The sequence below is a fragment of the Coturnix japonica genome, chromosome 24 (genome assembly GCF_054131305.1).
Source record: "Coturnix japonica strain WE chromosome 24, WE-NBRP24, whole genome shotgun sequence".
NCBI lineage: Eukaryota > Metazoa > Chordata > Aves > Galliformes > Phasianidae > Coturnix > Coturnix japonica.
This window is the reverse complement of record NC_140686.1, coordinates 2,642,705-2,660,121: the sequence shown is the minus strand read 5'-3', so window position 1 is coordinate 2,660,121 and position 17,417 is coordinate 2,642,705.

Sequence of the window (17,417 nt, the reverse complement as noted above, 5' to 3'; positions counted from 1 at the left end):
TGGACTCGGAGGGTTTTGTGTTTACTGGCTGTTTCCAGTACTGGCTTCCACACCTGCTCTTTGAGGTTGTACAGCTGAAGCTTTAGGTGAAGTTTTCATGTGAGACAGGAGACTATGATGCCACCTTCCCTTTAGTTAAAATTGGACCTCAGTGATGTGGTCTACAGTGAGGCAGAGCCTGCAATTGCTGGTGCTGATTCTCCGTTACTCCTCTGTTCTCTTTGCAGCCATCACTACCCATCATTTCCCTCAATGAATTTAGTTGAGATACTGTATATCTTGTGCTTGTTCTTTGGGAATGATGACCGCTTTGTTTGATGTGGGGTTTCTGGCCCTCATTCCTCCAATTAATGCGATGGAACTGACAAACTTGTGTTCAGGTTGTTTGTATGCTCTATTTCTTATTTTCTCTGTATATGCACTGTCCCCATGATTCCCTGTGCATGTGATTAATTCACATGACAATAAACAAAAGAGACAATCTCCATTTCTTAGGAATGATGCTTAGGTTCAGGTACAGATGAGCTTCGTTTTAGAGGCTTCAGGCTTTGGAGACTACCTTGGTTCGAACAGCAGAAGGAAGCAGTGTTCACTTCTCAGCAGCACCAATCTACAAACCTGAGTAATAGCTGCTTGTTGCTCTGTTTCTGCAGAGCCTCGCAGCTCCCCGTGCACTGATTACAGCCTTTAGAAAGGCAGCCAACTCACTTTCCTTGGAAAGCCACACAGATGTGAACCGTAATAGCCCATTGACTTTAGAGATGATTGAACAGGACTCTTTGATTAAAGGATACTGTCAGATGCGTGTCTGCCCCTCTATTATCTGGTGCTCTGTGTTGGAAGCTTGAAGCTAGCACATCTTGCTCTGCCATTTTCTGTGTGTCCTTTTCCAGTTGGCAAGCTCTGACTGCTAGAACCCAAGATGCTAAAGCAATATTTAGACTCAAATGCATTTAATGAAAGGAGGCAATCTGTGTGTGTGCGCTTTCTCCAATGAGACTGGCACTGTTCCCTCGTGTCTTTACCAGATAACTAGACTTTATTTCCTGTAGAGAGTTTTATTTACAGCTGGTTAGCTGAGAAGGGTCGTAAACATGGTGCAGTTAAACAAACAGCCATACCACCTGCAAGGACAGCAAGAACAACAAGCAAGGATGACCTGTGATGGTGAGAAACTGGCCATGATTTTGTGAACTCAGCAAGGGAGTTACTTTCAGGATGATAACAAGTTGTTAAGATACTTGGGGATGGTATGTAATTGGGAACCAATGATGAGCTCCGCTTTTGCAATATGTATGAGCTAATTATCCGTATTATGAATGTACATGCAGCCAAGGTGTCATGGTTTAATAATTTTGTAATTTTGCTATCAGTATTCCACATCATAACATCATATAAAGCATGAATAATTTTACTGAATCTGCAACTTACAGAAGAAGACTACATCTCCCAGAGAGCAACACGATGGGTCACGGGACCTGGACTCTATATTAACTCGGTCGCAGACTAGACTGAGGTCTTTCGAGTTCTGGCGTTCAGGGGAGTGTGTGGGAGCCTTCAGCCGTTCGCCTAGATTCACAGTAGGCCTCTCGGTTACGGGACTCATTCTCTCTCCTATTTTGCTTGATTCGTTAGCTCAATTTTCAATTTTCAATTATTTTGTATTTTATTGTGTTATCCGGTATTTCGATATAGTATTTAGTAAATAAGTGTTCCTCCTTAGATCGTTGCCGCTGTTTTCTTTTCCTAATTAACTTTTTCCTTTCGGCCTAGGGCCCCTCCGGGGCCCACGGCCCCTGTCACGGACGCAGGTGGATTTTTCATTCAAACCGTGACACAAGGAATAAACGAGAATAGCTGATCATATGTCAATGACAGGTGTGGTCGTTTGCTTTTCTCCCGCCGTTCTACAACAAATGGTGACCCTTGACGTGGCCTACCAGGAAGGATCGCAGCGGTGAAGGTGTTCGGATCCTTAAGCAGCGGGGATAGCATGAGCCAGGAAAAGAAGGTGCAGGTGCTCTAGGTGACCTTATAGAAGGGCCTAGTCGATACGGGCCGCCAACATCCTTAAGACTGCAACAGCACGCTGACAAATAGGTATGGGAAGGCAAGCGGTTTATTAAACATTTTCTTGCTTTTTTTAAAAAAAGCGTCAGGTATTTTCTTGCTTTTTGAAAAAAAAGAGTCAGGTTAAGGGGACAGACTTGCAAAAGGAACTCCCCAAGTTATTAGCGTATGGGTATGCTAAAGGGTTATTTCAGAATCTGCATTTAGTGCATGATCTTGCTGAATGGCGTAAATTTGGAGATGCAATTTTTCAGGGAATGATAGATGGGGAGAAAATGGCTAAAAATTACGGGAACTGGTGGCGTGTGGTTTATAATGATTTGCTGCAATATCTGGCAGAAAAGGAAGCGGCAGAGCAAGCTAGTGCTGTGCAGGGGAGGAATAAGAATTATAATGAATGGTCAGATTGCCCGGTGCCCCCTGCTGTGTCCACCATAAAGTTGCCGCCGGCCGCCGAGCCTGCGTTGCCGGTGGCTGCGGAGCCGAGTGCCCCGTCTCCGTCTCCCTGCACGTCTGTATCAGACGAGCCGCCTGCATCGACCATGGCGCTACAGCCGGCCCCCTCGACCCCCCTTTGCAATGAGCCATTGTGCACTTCAGAATTGTAATGCTACAGCTCGTGGCATTCTAAGTACCTTGAGGAGTAACTGGACAATAGAGGAGGCGTTACACAGATTATCGAGAGTTCCCACAGGGGCTCAGGCTTTCATAGTTGAGGCTATTAAAGAGCTAGGGGCAGGATTAAAGGCACAGGCTGAGGCTTCTCAGAATCAAGTGTCAGCAGCTCTTGCACCCTTACAAGCATCTGCGGTAACCAGTGCAGGCCCAAGCACCTCTGTTAAATGTTTCCGGTGCGGCGTTAAGGGACATTTGCGACGGAATTGCCAAGCTGTCGGTGTGTGGTGCCAGAACTGCCGCTCGGACAACCACAACACCGTCACCTGCCGTCGCCGGTCAGATTGCATTCCTACAAGTCCAAAGGAACAGCTTGGGTGAGATGAAGGTGCCTTTCATACAGTTAAATGAAATCAAATCCCACAGTCTGAGACTCGGTTTCTCCATCTGCAAAATGCTATTGATATTTATGCTCTACGGTAAGACCTGTACAGCTATGTTGTACAACTATGAATTACTCTTGATAAACTTATTCAGTGTGCTTGAATGTGATACTTTGAAACCTGCAGTAAACTCAGAACAAGAGGAAAAAAGAGAGAGGAAACATTATGGCTTTCAAGTAAAGTCAGAAAACAAGTTACAAACAAAAAAAAGTACCTGACCCTTCCTGCCTTGAAGGAAAATCAAGCCTCCAAGGAGTTTTACCTATCTCTACCTTTCTGCTGAGGGTTTTAAAGTTTCCAGAGCAGTTCTAAAAGCCTCATTAGAAATATCAATAATGATTTATCACCGAAGCAGTAGCATGAACAAGCCAGAGAGAGAACAAAACAGTCTCCACCAGAGCACTCAGACTGCAGAGAGCTTTCTGCATGCCTGAGCTTCAAGGGTCTGGATGCTCCCCAAAGATGGCCAAGTATGATTCACGTGGGGAGCAACATGGGAGGGCATGTCTCTCTCTCTCCGTGTGCCCATTTCCCATGTACTCAATTTCTATTTAAATACAGCATCGGACATTTCCCTGCCTCTCCCCACCACATTCTCTTGGGACAAGTGTGCCTTCCACACACTGCACACCTGAACTGTGCATACCATAGCTGCTGGAACACAGCCAGACATGGTTGACAATGGAGCCAGGCACCATTTACATGACAGCTTTTCTACAGTGCAAACCAGGCCCATTGTTACCTATGCAAAAAAAAAAAAAAAGCCCTAAATGGAAAGTTCCTGTCCCTTGACAGCCACCCCTTCAAGAGCAGAGAAGGGTCTAAACCAAACTCTCACCTCAACAACACCATGCCAAATGTCTGCGCAAAAAGCATCAGGCTCTCTCCACATTTGTCAGTGCCACCATCAAGCCAATGATGTAGGGCTAGGATGGAGGCAGCTATTTCTCCTCCAGAAAACACAAGAAAATGGGCTAACAAGTCCCAGGGGCTCACGGATTTAGTCAGCCTCCCTCTTTATCAATCATTTTGTAGCTCAGGCCCCTTTGGCCAACAGACACAGAGCTGCCCCTCTGTACTAATCCACAACACTGACAGAGCCGAGAAGGGCTTTAAAAGGCATTCAGCAGGCACCAATACTTGGACCACACACTTCCCAAGGTACTAACAGCAAATGCTCCTGCTACACTTATCTGCTGGCAAACCTCATGAACGCGGACAAACCAACTGTATACTCCTTTTGGGTTTACCCTTAACCTAAGTAACTGAAGAACCACTGCATAGTCAGATGCACCTGTCCCCTGCCACCTCCATTCACAGACAAAAGCTGGTGTTATTTCATGCTGCATTAATTCCCTTCTGCAAGATAAACAAGCAGGTCCATGCCTGTCAACCAGTACTTCCACTTATTTTTTATCCTCCTACCAATTATTTCTGCACTGTGAGAGAAGTATGGGGAAATATTTCATGCCAGAAAGTTTTCAAAGGCAGCACTACTCACTAATGAGGTAGCTGACCTCAGCAGATCTAAGGGTTGTGGCTCTCATTTGCTCTATGATATTTCAATTCATTGAATGAAATTTCTATGTCCCTCATTCCACCCTCCTTCTCTCCCCCCTCCCCCTCCAGCTACAGAAGCTCAAGTTACCACCTATCAGCCCAGCTGTACTACATGCAAGTCTAAAGCCTTTGCAAAAAAACAGCAAATATGCAAAGTCAGTGCCAGAAGTAGCATCTGCCACAGAGCAACCTTAATATCAGCACATTGGAGAAAACAATACAGGATCACAGCTGAGCCCACACATTGTAGCCACAGAATGTAGGCCACCCCAACCCACAGAATGATACAGCAGTAAAAGTCTCCAGTGTCATGTTCGTTTTTATATTTACTTGTTGGAGTAAAAGCCCATTTTAAACCCTTGAGGTAATATAACACATGTTGATACTATCATAGCAGCACAACCACAAACAGAAACTATCTGTAAGCAAATGAAAATAAAACAATCACACAGGGGGTCTCTGAGCAGGAGGTCTGAATGGTACCTGATTCTGCTGCTTATTGAAGAGGGACCTCACCCATCATAGGGGTAACGGAACCAATACAAACACAGAATCACAGAATGTCAGGGATTGGAAGGGACCTCAAAAGATCATTTAGTCTAATCCCCCTGCAGGAGCAGGAACACCTGGACCAGGTCACACAGGAGTGTCTGGGCAGGGTTTGAATGTCTCCAGAGAAGGAGATCCCACAACCTCTCTGGGCAGCCTGTTCCAGTGTTCTGTTACCCTTACTGTGATGAAGTTTTTCTCCTGTGTTCCAGCTTGTACCCACTGCCCCTTGTGCTATCATTGGACGTCACCGAGAAGAGCCTGGCTCATCCTCCTGACACTCACCCTTAACATATTTATAAATACTAATGAGGTCACCCCTCAGTCTCTCCTTCCCTGTGCACAGGTGGCAAAGAAGGCCAATGGCATCCTGGCTTGTATCAGGAATGACGTGGTGAGCAGGACTAGGGAAGTCATCCTGCCCCTGTACTCGGCATTGGTGAGGCCTCATCCCAAGTACCATGTTCAGTTATGGGCACCTCAGCACAGGAAAGACATGGAGGTGCTGGTGCAGATCCAGAGAAGGGCAATGAGGCTCATGAAGGGCTTAGAAAATCAACCCTATGAGGAGAGACTGAGGGAGCTGGGGCTGTTTAGTCTGAGGAAAAGGAGGCTGAGGGGAGACCTTATCGCTCTCTTCCAGTATCTGAAGGGTGCTTACAGTGAGAGTGGGGCTGGTCTCTTCTCACTGGTGAGAAGTGACAGGACAAGGGGAAACGGCCTCAAGTTGCACCAAGGTAAGTTTAGGTTGGATGTTAGGAAACACTTGTTTACAGAAAAGGTAGTTAAGTACTGGAATAGGCTCCCCAGGGAGACAGTTGAGTTGCAGTCCCTGGATGTGTTTAAGAGCCATTTGGATGTGGCGCTCAGGGATATGAGTTAGCAGAGGGTTGTTAGAGTTAGGGTGCTGGTTAGGCTGTGGTTGGACTTGATGATCTTCAAGGTCTTTTTCAACCTGGGTGATTCTATGATTCTATGATTCTCCAACCTAAAGAGACCCAGCTCCCTCAGATCTGTAGTCCCCCAGGTTCTCCTTATGACCCTTCTTGTATATGGGAATTTCTTCACTAGCAGATTTAATCAGCAAGATCAGTGGAGATCGATTTCCACACACCCTAGATAACCCTTGGAAGGTAAGCAAAACTGCCTTACAGATGGGCAGGACTGGACTCTTGCCTGTCTGGGCCATCAGTGAGATGCAAACTCTCAAGGACACAAGAAATCTCACACTATCCTACCAAATGATGCATTGGTAAGGCACCAGAACAAGTAGTCGAGGGATGTGGAGTCACCATCCCCAGAGGTGTTCAAAAACTGTGAAAATGTGACACTGAGGGACATGGTTCAGTGAGCGTGGTGGGGCTGGGATGGACTTTGTGATCTTAGAGGTCTTTTCCTATCTGTATGATTCTATAACTCTAAATCAACCTGACCAAAAATCATCTAAACTACTTAGAGCAGCACGATTAGGCATGTTTCCAAAAGCAGCCACATACCTGCCAAGGGACAGAAAATGACTAAATTAACAAAGGCCTTAGGTATGTAAATAAAATAAAATGACAAGGACACAAAGAAAAAACTATACAGCCAATCTCAAGCAAAATACAAGCAGTCCTGGTGTTGGCTATCGAGATCACTGTGCATCCACATAAGTGTAGCACAGGCCAACTTCCAGTTCTTAACCAGGCTCTTTGAGAGATCAAGCCACACTTAAATTAGCATCATCAAAAGGATCAGCCAATATACTAAGTACAAAACTGTAGGGTTATTCAGCCCACTCACCACCCCAAAAAACAAACCCCAAGTTCATTCTGTACCCCCACAGCATAAATTATTTTAGCACTGCACCCAGTTCAGAAAGGATATATTAAAATTCCCACTTTTTTTTTTTTTTTACTTGAACAAACCATTTATCTTTTACGAAACTCGCTCGCAGAGAGAGTCTTGAGTTAGCAAACTCATTTTACCAGAAGACAATCATTTGCTTTAATTTTGCAGGGCTTTTGTCCCCAATAACACAGAGACAGGAGAAATGCTGCAAAGATGTTTTTCTAGAAGAGAGGAAAAGTCATTAATTTGTATGTCATTGCACGTTGTTAATATGAAAGTGTTTCTGGTACTGATAAAAATTTCCATTACTGGATCACCTTCTACATTGTTGCTACATAGATTCTACATTTAGTATTTTGACATTGCCAGTCACCAATGCACTTTGGGATTCTTAGGTACTCAGCCCCTGCTGACAGCTTCAGTGTTAGAACAGTGGATTTCCACATGATGTGAGCCAGAAGAGCATCACAAGGGCTCTTGAACACAGCATACCAAGGCCTGAAATCATCACAGAATGGTGTGTGTTGAAAGGGACCTTTCTCCATCCAGATGAGGAAGAGAGCAGTCATCTGGGCTGAGGCCTGTCCAACCACAGCACTCAGTCCTGCACCTCTCAGACATCCAGAGGTGCTCTGGGTTTGTCTCAAAGTGAAACACACCTATTTGCCCTTACAGTCAACAGCACAAACCTTATTGCTGTGTTACAACTACACTGAAAAGAAATTCTATCTACCTTCCTCTTGAAAATCCCCCTTTTACAGCCCACGCCTTTTAACACACAGCATCCTCCTTGGAACCATGGACCCAATAGCACTCCAAAACCAATATCTGAGTCCAACTAAGGTCCTTCAAAAAGCTGCTAACATGTAGATTTTGGTGATAATTTGATGAATGGATTTGTTGAACAAATTGCTTTTACTGTGTATCGATAAAAACACAATCAAAGCTATTTTTATGCCTAGAAACCTAAGTCTTTGGCATGGCTTCCTATGGTGGCTTCTCTGAGGTCTGCAAATGGTTAAGCTCACAGTACAGACTTCTCTACAATGAAGCAGCAGTAAAGGAATCCTTCTGCACTAACATGATACTGATGGAAATCAAGTAGATCCAATGCCACTGCTGTTCTCTCCAGCTTACCTGAAATGAGCTAACGAGCAGGTAAGTTCCTGCAGGAATGGATAGAACCACAGCAGCCACATAATCACAATGCCTAATTCCCTGTGGACATTCAACTAGAAACTAAATGGCTACCAGCCAACATGGGTTTGCATGATTCATATGTAGTGAAAGAAACCCTGTGGCTGGAGTTAGAGATAACACACAGGATGTAAGGAAGAGTTGTTGGCTAAACTTTCAATGCCCAGCACCAAGATGAGTTTTAGCCCTATTTTCATTAACACCATGAATGACCTCTGAGTACTGTAAACAAATCAGCAGCTTCCAGGGCCTACACAGTGCAGCAGTAGCAAAAAAAGCCACTGACTTCCTTGTCTTGGACTCCCACCACAAACAAAACAGGGCTAAAACAAAGGTGAAGCTTTATCTACCAGCAGGGATTTCAGAGTTCATTGCAAGAAATGAGATTAGGATTGCAGGTGTTACATTTAAGGCACAGAGTGTTGAAAGACCAGCCTCTTACCCACACCGTATCACAGACCTCAAGCCTCACCATGTACATAAGGATGTGCATGACATACCATGACACTGAGTCCTGAGCCTTCAAACACTCCTGAACACAAGAAGCAATCGCAGGGAGATTAGACCATTAGAACAAGAAGCCACAGAGAGAAAAGTGAAGGCGTTTTTTGAGTAGCAGCTACAAAGTGCCTGATTACTCCACTTGCTCCCCAAAGACTTGCTTCCTACACCCACACCCCCCCTGCAGACAATGTTTAAATAACTACTGAAGAAAACAATCCCCAAATTCTTCACATAGTTCAAATACTTCACCTAAAAGGAATTTTTATTCTTACACCTCAGACTGCACCAGCCCTCAGCACAACACACACGTTTACACCGTGGTGCCTGAATTGTGCACACAGAAGGCATGGAGCTGCAGAGCTGCTCATGGGCCTGGGACTACAACAAGGAAATGTGCCAGCTCTGAGTATGTTTTCCTGTGAAAAATGCCATGCTGGTCCTCCACTTACTCTTTTAAAGTGCCTTTCCATAGTCTACATGAAAAAGAAGTCCTCCTGCAGCCAAGAGACACGTACCTGAAAACCTATGTTGCTTCTTTCCAGGACTGGAGCTCCAGAATATTTCTACCTTGCCCCAGAGAGACCATATTACTAACAGCAGCAGCCCCCCAGCAGTACTCAGTCAAACCAAGTAGAGAAGCTGTGTGGCTGAATGAGGTCTTCAGGGTTTTAGAAACATCACTCTCCAAAGAGCATCAGTTGCTCTCTGTTACAGTACTGCTATTTATAACCTGGAAAAGCCTTTCCATCCCAGAGAGCCATATCATCTCCTTCCAACAAATGGACTGCAGCCAAACTACTGCAGAAACCTTCCAAGAGAATAGATCAAGCCTTGCATTCCTCAGCAGTGATACTCAATAAAAATCCATTCATCTCCTTGGGATGCAGACAATTCATGTCTCAGATGAACATCCTTTGTGTAGGGTGGCAGGGTTGTATTTGTTTCCCCGAAGACCTTCAACTGCTCAAACGCAGCCATAACAGAGATGAACTCTGAAAGCCCAGAAGTACAGGAAAAACAAATGGCCAGGAACAATTATAACCAAATTATGCTACAAGACTTTCTCTTTCCCTTTCTTTCTAACACCTGACAATCCTTGTATAGGGGTAACAGTAGCAAAAAGAAGTGATCCATCATATAGAAAGAATTAACAGGCTGCACCATTGCTGCTCAAGCTCTCAGCACTGATCTCTGCAAAATATTTTGGGGAAACATAATGCAATTTGGAAAATGCTGCATCTTTCACTACCCCTTTTCATCTTGCTTTTCATCAACGTAACTTCTGAATGCTTAAAACTCTAACAGAACCACCATAGCAGGTACAGCCCTTTCCTGCAGCAGAACACGTTTCCTGTCCCATAAGGTACACTTAGTTCAACAAGACTGGGGACGTTTGCCTAGGGGACTTTGGGACAGTCCCCTACCACTGACAACTTGGGGTCATGAATATGCTCGTATTTCCACAGGGACTGGCCCTACGTGGGTTCCAGCATGATATGTTTGGTCTCATCTGAAGGCAGAAAATAGCATCCAGCCTTCATAGTAATTGTAATTGTGTGTTTCTTACTTAGTGGTATTGCTTTGAAACTTGCTGTGTTATAGAATCACAGAATCACAGAATTATCAAGGTTGGAAAAGACCTAGAAGATCATCTAGTCCAACCATTACCAATACTTCCTGGCTAAATCATATTCCTCAGCACCACATCCAAGCGTTTCTTGAACACTCCCATGGTTGGTGACTCCACCACCTCCCTGGGCAGTGCATTCCAATGCCTGACTACTCTTTCCGAAAAGCAATACTTCCTAATGTCCAGCCTGAATCTCCCCTGACGCAGCTTAAAACCATTCCCTCTAGTTCTATCACTGATTACACAAGAGAAGAGGCCAACCCCCAGCTCACTACAACCCCCCTTCAGGAAGTTATAGAGAGCTATAAGGTCTCCCCTGAGCCTCCTCTTCTCCAGGATGAACAATCCCAGCTCCCTCAGCTGCTCCTCATACGGCCTGTGCTCCAGACCCCTCACCAGCTTTGTAGCCCTCCTCTGAACGCGTTCCAGGGCCGCAATGTCTTTCTTGCAGTGTGGGGCCCAAAACTGAACACAGTACTCAAGGTGCAGCCGCACCAATGCTGAGTACAGGGGGACAATTACCTCTCTGTTCCTGCTAGTAACACTCTTTTTGATGCAAGCCAGGGTGCCGTTGGCCTTCTTGGCCACCCGGGCACACTGTCAGCTCATGTTCAGCCGAGCATCAATCAGTACCCCCAGGTCCGTTTCCTCAACACAGTCCTCTAGCCATTCTGCCCCAAGCCTATAGCGCTGCCCAGGGTTGTTGTGGCCAAAGTGCAGAACTCGGCATTCGGTCTTGTTGAACCTCATCCTGTTGGCTTTCGCCCAGCTCTCCAGACTATCCAGATCCCTCTGCAGGGCCTCGCTACCCTCAGGCAGATTGACACTCCCTGCCAATTTGGTGTCATTCACGATCTTACTGAGGGTGCACTCAATGCCCTCATCCAAGTCATCAATAAAGATGTTGAAGAGGACAGGTCCCAGCACTGACCCCTGGGGAACACCACTCATGACTGGTCTCCAACTGGATTTAACTCCATTTACCACCACTCTCTGGGCCCAGCCCTCCAGCCAGCTCCTTACCCAGCCAAGAGTGTACTCATCCAAGCCACGGGCTGCCAGCTTTTGTAGGAGAACAGCATGGGAGACAGTGTCAAAGGCTTTGATGAGGTCTAAGTAGACCACATCAACAGCCTTTCCTTCATCTATTAGACGAGTCACAGGATCATAGAAGGAGATCAGATTGGTCAAGCAGGACCTGCCCGTCATGAACCCATGCTGGCTAGGTTTGATCTCCTGGTCATCCCACACCTGCCTTGTGATCTCCCTCAAGACAATTTGTTCCATTCCCTTCCCTGGCACCGAGGTCAGGCTAACACTTACAACCTTTCTTGTAAATGGGAGTCACGTTGGCAAGCCTCCAGTCTTCCGGCACCTCACCCGTTAATAGGGAGCGCTGAAAGATAACAGAAAGCGGCTCAGCGATCACCTCCGCCAGTTCCTTCAGCACTCTCGGGTGAATCTCATCCAGACCCATGGACTTGTGGCAGTCCAGTTGGAGTAGTAATTCCCTGACCGCTTCTTCAAGAATCACAGGGGGTTCAGTCTGCTCCCCAGCCGAGACTACCAGGTCAGAGCGTGGGGAGCCCTGGGAAGGACCGAGACGACTTTTAAAGACAGACGTAAAGAAGGCATTCAGAACCTCTGCCTTTTCCTTACCCTCTGTAATCACATTCCCAGCCTCGTCCAGTAAAGAATGGAGATTCCCCTTTGTCCTCCTCTTACAGCTGATGTACTTGTAAAAGGGTTTCTTGTTTGTTTTTACCCCAGTGGCCAGCTTAGATTCAAACTGGGCTTTTGCCTCTCTGATTTTCCCTCTACACATCTTAACAGCCTCTTTGTATAGAGTTATAGTATATATATAACAAAGAGTTATATATATATATAACAAAGAGTTATATGTAACTCTTTGTTATAGATAATATTAGTAATAGTTTGACATAGTGTGTGATTTTCTGTTTTACCAATGCAGTCTCAAGAATTAGAGTTTTAGGCATTAGCTAGGATGTTGTGTGCTTCTTCTATTTTAGTAATAGATCAGATGTGTATTAAACAGGATTTGATGTAATCCATGCTAGAATGTACAGGAACAGCTCTCTCGGTGTTTTAGTACTGTTTGGTTACGATGTTATTATCCTATTAATTAGCTTTTCTTAATTTGCAAAGACAAAACCTGGATAGGAATCCCAGACAAAGAGATGACCCTGTATCATAGAATAGATACCTCTCTTACATCCAACTAATTGGGACTTGAAAATATAACCATGCATCATTTTAGACAAAAGTGCACGCTAATAGAACTAAATTTGATGGTTTATTCTGTTTTCCAAGCAGGTGTTCCACTTGGGCTCTATATCATGCACTGGCCATGCGGATATGGTGTACAACTGGAAGAAATCCTTCAGACCCTGAATGCAGGAGAGAATCTGTGATGGGTGAGAGAGGAAAGGTGCACCTTGAAGCAGGGGACGCCCTGCTGGCACTACCTGTCGCATCCACCACCAACATGGTTTGCTGTTTCTCAAGGGTCAGTAAGTAATAATGCCCCTAGTGATACTCTAGTACATTTTTCCTCTAAAATTGGTTCTATTTGACATGCTATTCCATTAAATTGCACGATCATTAATCAATTATTAGCCCGGATAACTCAGTCAGTAGAGCATGGTTATGAGCATCTTAAAAGCATTTATTGCACAAATTTTAGTGGTCATTAAAAAATCAATGTATCAGAGTATATGAAAATTGAAGACTTTTCCAAATCAGTTACAGATTAACACAATGGGACCCTCACAGATTTATTTTCAGGTTGCAGAAACTTAGGTTGCAGTACAAACATATTTGTTCTTTTTAGTGGGTTTAACAGTAATGTTGTTATGTTGTATTTGACTTGTCTCTTTTTTCACTTTTAGAGTATTGTCAATCAAGGCCTTGATTGAGTTATCATAGTTATGTTATTAATATAAGTAGTGTTGTTATTCTATAGGCAGTATCTTGAAATTGTTGTAATACAAGAAGAATTTTATGGAGCAGCAGCCATGGATCAAGATAAGGAGTTCACAGAGCAGCAGCTACAGAGCAGGATAAAACTACATGAGAACTAATTGAACAAATGAACTGAATTGTTTGTTAAATATGGTTAGTCGGTCGGTAAACTGAGCCTTTTCAGCCTAAAAGAAAACGGGGGAAATGTAGAGAGTGTTTTTTACAGCTAGTTAGCTGAGAAGGGTCATAAACACGGTGCAGTTAATCAAGCAGCCATAACACCTGCAAGGACAGTGAGAACAACAGGATGCCCTGGGATGGTGAGAAACTAGCCATGGTTTTGTGAACTCAGCAAGGGAGTAGCTTTCAGGATGATAACAAGAAGCTGCAAAGATACTTGGGGATGGTATGTAATTGGGAACCAATGATGAGCTCCACTTTTGCAATATGTATGAGCTAATTATCCGTATTATAAATGTACACGCAGTCAAGGAATAAACGAGATTAGCTGATCATATGTCAATGACAGGTGTGATCGTTTGCTTTTCTCCCGCCGTTCTGCAACAGGTGCTGTTCTTTAGAAAGCTCTGCCTGATTATGCACATCTCTCTGCATAGAGTTGGGCTTCTTTTGACAGAGGGCCCTATTACAATCTTGGAAAAAAACACAGAACATGATAAATGGAAAACTCACGTTGTAAAGCTAGATACCAACAATTTTTAACAAAGCTTGCAGCTGCACTTCCCCACAGAGAGCATGGCAAAGCTTTGATGACAGGGCTTAACAGACTTAGGAAAACTCACTGCAAGAGACTGAATGTGTCTCACTTTGTCCATTCTTCATAGGTGCCCTGCCCGCAGCAGGAGCAGAGCAAGAGGAAGACTGAATCTCCCCAGTACTCTGAGGTACTTTCTCTGAAGGATGTGCAGGGACCCCTGTTGGCTTGCTTACTTCTTGGCTTGCTTACTTCTAGGCTTGTCACCTCTGGACCCACTTCCCTCTGCTGCTGCCTCTGCCTTATGCTTCTGAACAATGACACCTTGAAATACTTAAGCTCTAGGCCAGCTGTTCAAGGTACATAATGCTGCTAGCAGGCCTGGGTGCTTTTCACAAGCTGGAGGGGCAAAGCAGTGTGTTAGAAACAGCCTTCTAGTGGATACACAGAAACACTTTGCTCCCCCTGCAGGTTTCTGCACTGAAGCTGACATGAACCTAACAGTGGATGAGCAATGGGTATTTCTGAATTCTCCCCATCCCTGATTCTAGGAGGAGCCCAAGCTCCTGCCTTCGATGCCCAACTGTGAATTGGCCCGTTTGCTAAGCTTGTGCCACATGAAAGACTGCAGCCATATTGGGGATGTTTAATGTAAACAGGCACCAAATTACACGACAACACAAGCCATATACTCACATCAAAGCTCTGGACTCTGAGGTTTCTCCATGTCCGTCCTAAGTTTCCACGTAGTTCCCAGAGAGTGGTGCTCAGGTCTTTGCTGTAACAACCCAGAGTGGAGAGCTGATTCCTTCTCTGGGACATTTCTGTAGCTCAGGATGCTTCAGCGTGCACTCAGCTATGACAGTGACTGGGAAGGAATGGGGCTGCTGCATTCCGTGTCTGCTCCTATGAGCAGCTTAAGGTTACAGTGGGGGCATGAGCTCAGGTTGCTGTAGCACACTGAGCATCGTTTCAGCAGGGTAGATTCAGTGATATGAAAGTTGGTTGCCTTGTTTTACTAACCTGTAATTAGGAGGGCTGCCAATCAAGAAGTTGCTTTTTCCATGCTGGGAGAATTGTGTGCATGTTCCTTTCAAAAGCTATTTTTTGAATTCTAATAGAAGGGAATGCAATTAAGTAACGTGAGTTTTTGAAAGTAGAAGTTGTCAGTTTCCCTCCATAAAGACTGCTCTTTCAGAAGTTGTGCTCTTGTGAATGTCCACAGCAAGGCCTGTCTCTCTTTCAGGCTCAAGGCTGGAAGTGACAGACTGGAAACCACAGCTCAGCAACAAAGCAAAACGAATGAAGCCCCTCAGGACAACCTTCAAGCCTTTGCTTCAGTAAGCTAGTTAAAAACCTCTGTGGGTTTTGCAAGCTCCTGAGACTAGTTAAGTAATTCTGTGAGGAAAATGCATGATGACATTTTCCTGGAGGGCCTAGGAGAGCTGAATTCCCAAGCTGTGCTGACCATAGGCTACTCTGAAAATCCTGCCATTCGTTATTTCCCCACGTTTGTGGTTTTGAGACTTGCCACGATGCTATGGCAAGCCGTAGTTAACACTAGAGAAGGTAAGGGTTTACACTAACATGCTGGTGTAAGTATTTTCAGGTTTAGATCTGCTTTAGTTGTGGTATCGAAGACCTCAGGCTGCACGTTAGACATTCCTCCTGCATTAGAGGTATTTGCCAAGTTTGTAGAACTGCACAGCACTGACTTAAAGTGTCTCACTGTCCTTAACGTGGTTAGAGTTGTTATAAAATAGTATTTTCATCTGAGGCCTATGAGAAGCAAATGATTCATGGATTTGGTCTGGGGAGGTAGGGAGGTGACTGCAGGCCCTGTGCTGTACTGATACTGGCAAGAGTGGCAATAAGGTGTGAACTTCAGGAAGAAACACTGCATATACAAAATAACAAAACTTAATTTTTAGTCTTTATTATTAAAGCATGTAAAAAAGAGACCAAAAAACCCACAAAACTAGTGGGATATGTGATCTTGTTTCTGTGAAACAACCACATGAGGCTGCTTTAATGGCAGTGATTGCCATTCTCAGTGAGAACTCCAGGTTTTGATCACAGTTTTGATGAAATTTTACTCTTCCTGTGCTTCAGCCTTGAAAAACAGTCACTCACAAATGTATTTACTGCCAGAAGCGGTGACACAAGTAAGAAGGAGGATATTTCTCTCTGGTAAAATGAGACTTGTAGAGGTCTGGTAGAGAGACATGATCAAACTTTTAGTTGCAACTCCATATATTCCATTTGAAAATCTGCAAGTCATGTATTTATGTCAACTGAAAATGAAGTCATAAAGAAAGCAAATAAATGATATATTTCTTTTTTCAATCTTGAAACCTATTCTTAATTTTCATTGTTAAAATGGGAAGCATAGCTGCATCTTTTTCATTTAGAGTAAGCCAAAAGGAATTCTTTCAGCATTATCAATAGAAACTAGCTGTTAATCCAGCTGAGGATTAACAGACCATGTGCATGAGATACAGTGTGAGAGCTTCAGACTGGACCAGGAACAAGCAAAACTGTATTTAAGCATACACATTGGCTGCATAGGGAAGCAAGAGTGTAACATCAAAAGCACCACCTCAGCTCCAGCTCTCCAACCTAGACAGAGCTGGAGCTGCTATAGTCTCTACCTGCAACTGCCCAGTTCTCTTCAAAGCCCTGGAGCAAGCAATGCAGAAACATGCTATCTGCCCAGCCAGATTTCCCAGCTTGTAAACACATCAGCTGCAAATCAGGCGTAGTAAATCACCTGTGGATACTGATAGGACAAGGGGAATGGTTTGAAACTAAGGCAGGGGAGGTTTAGGTTAGATATTAGGAGGAAGTTTTTCACACAGAGGGTGGTAACTCACTGAAACAGGTTGCCCAAGGGGGTTGAGGATGCCCCATCCCTGGAGACATTCAAGGCCAGGCTGGATGTGGCTATATCCAGGGGGGTTGAAACTAGATGGTCATTGTGGGCCTTTTCAATCCAGGCCATTCCATTCTATGATTAAAAGATTCTATGACCAGACAACACGCAGCACACAAGCCTTTACTGCCATTGTTACTCTTCAATAAGCAAAATACACACAGTGATTTAATAGGGGAAAAATAAAGACTGCAAAAAGAGAGCTTCAGACTGCCATTTTGTACCCCAGAGCTGCAAGGATTGTGAGCTAAATTATCCAGCCGTATTGTTATGTCAAAGGAAAGGTGAGTCTTTAGCAGACTAACCCAAATGCCAATGCTTACGCAACACTTAAGCCACATTTAAGCCCTTACTTGAAAATCTTACTGTGCTACGTGGATCTAGTACTGG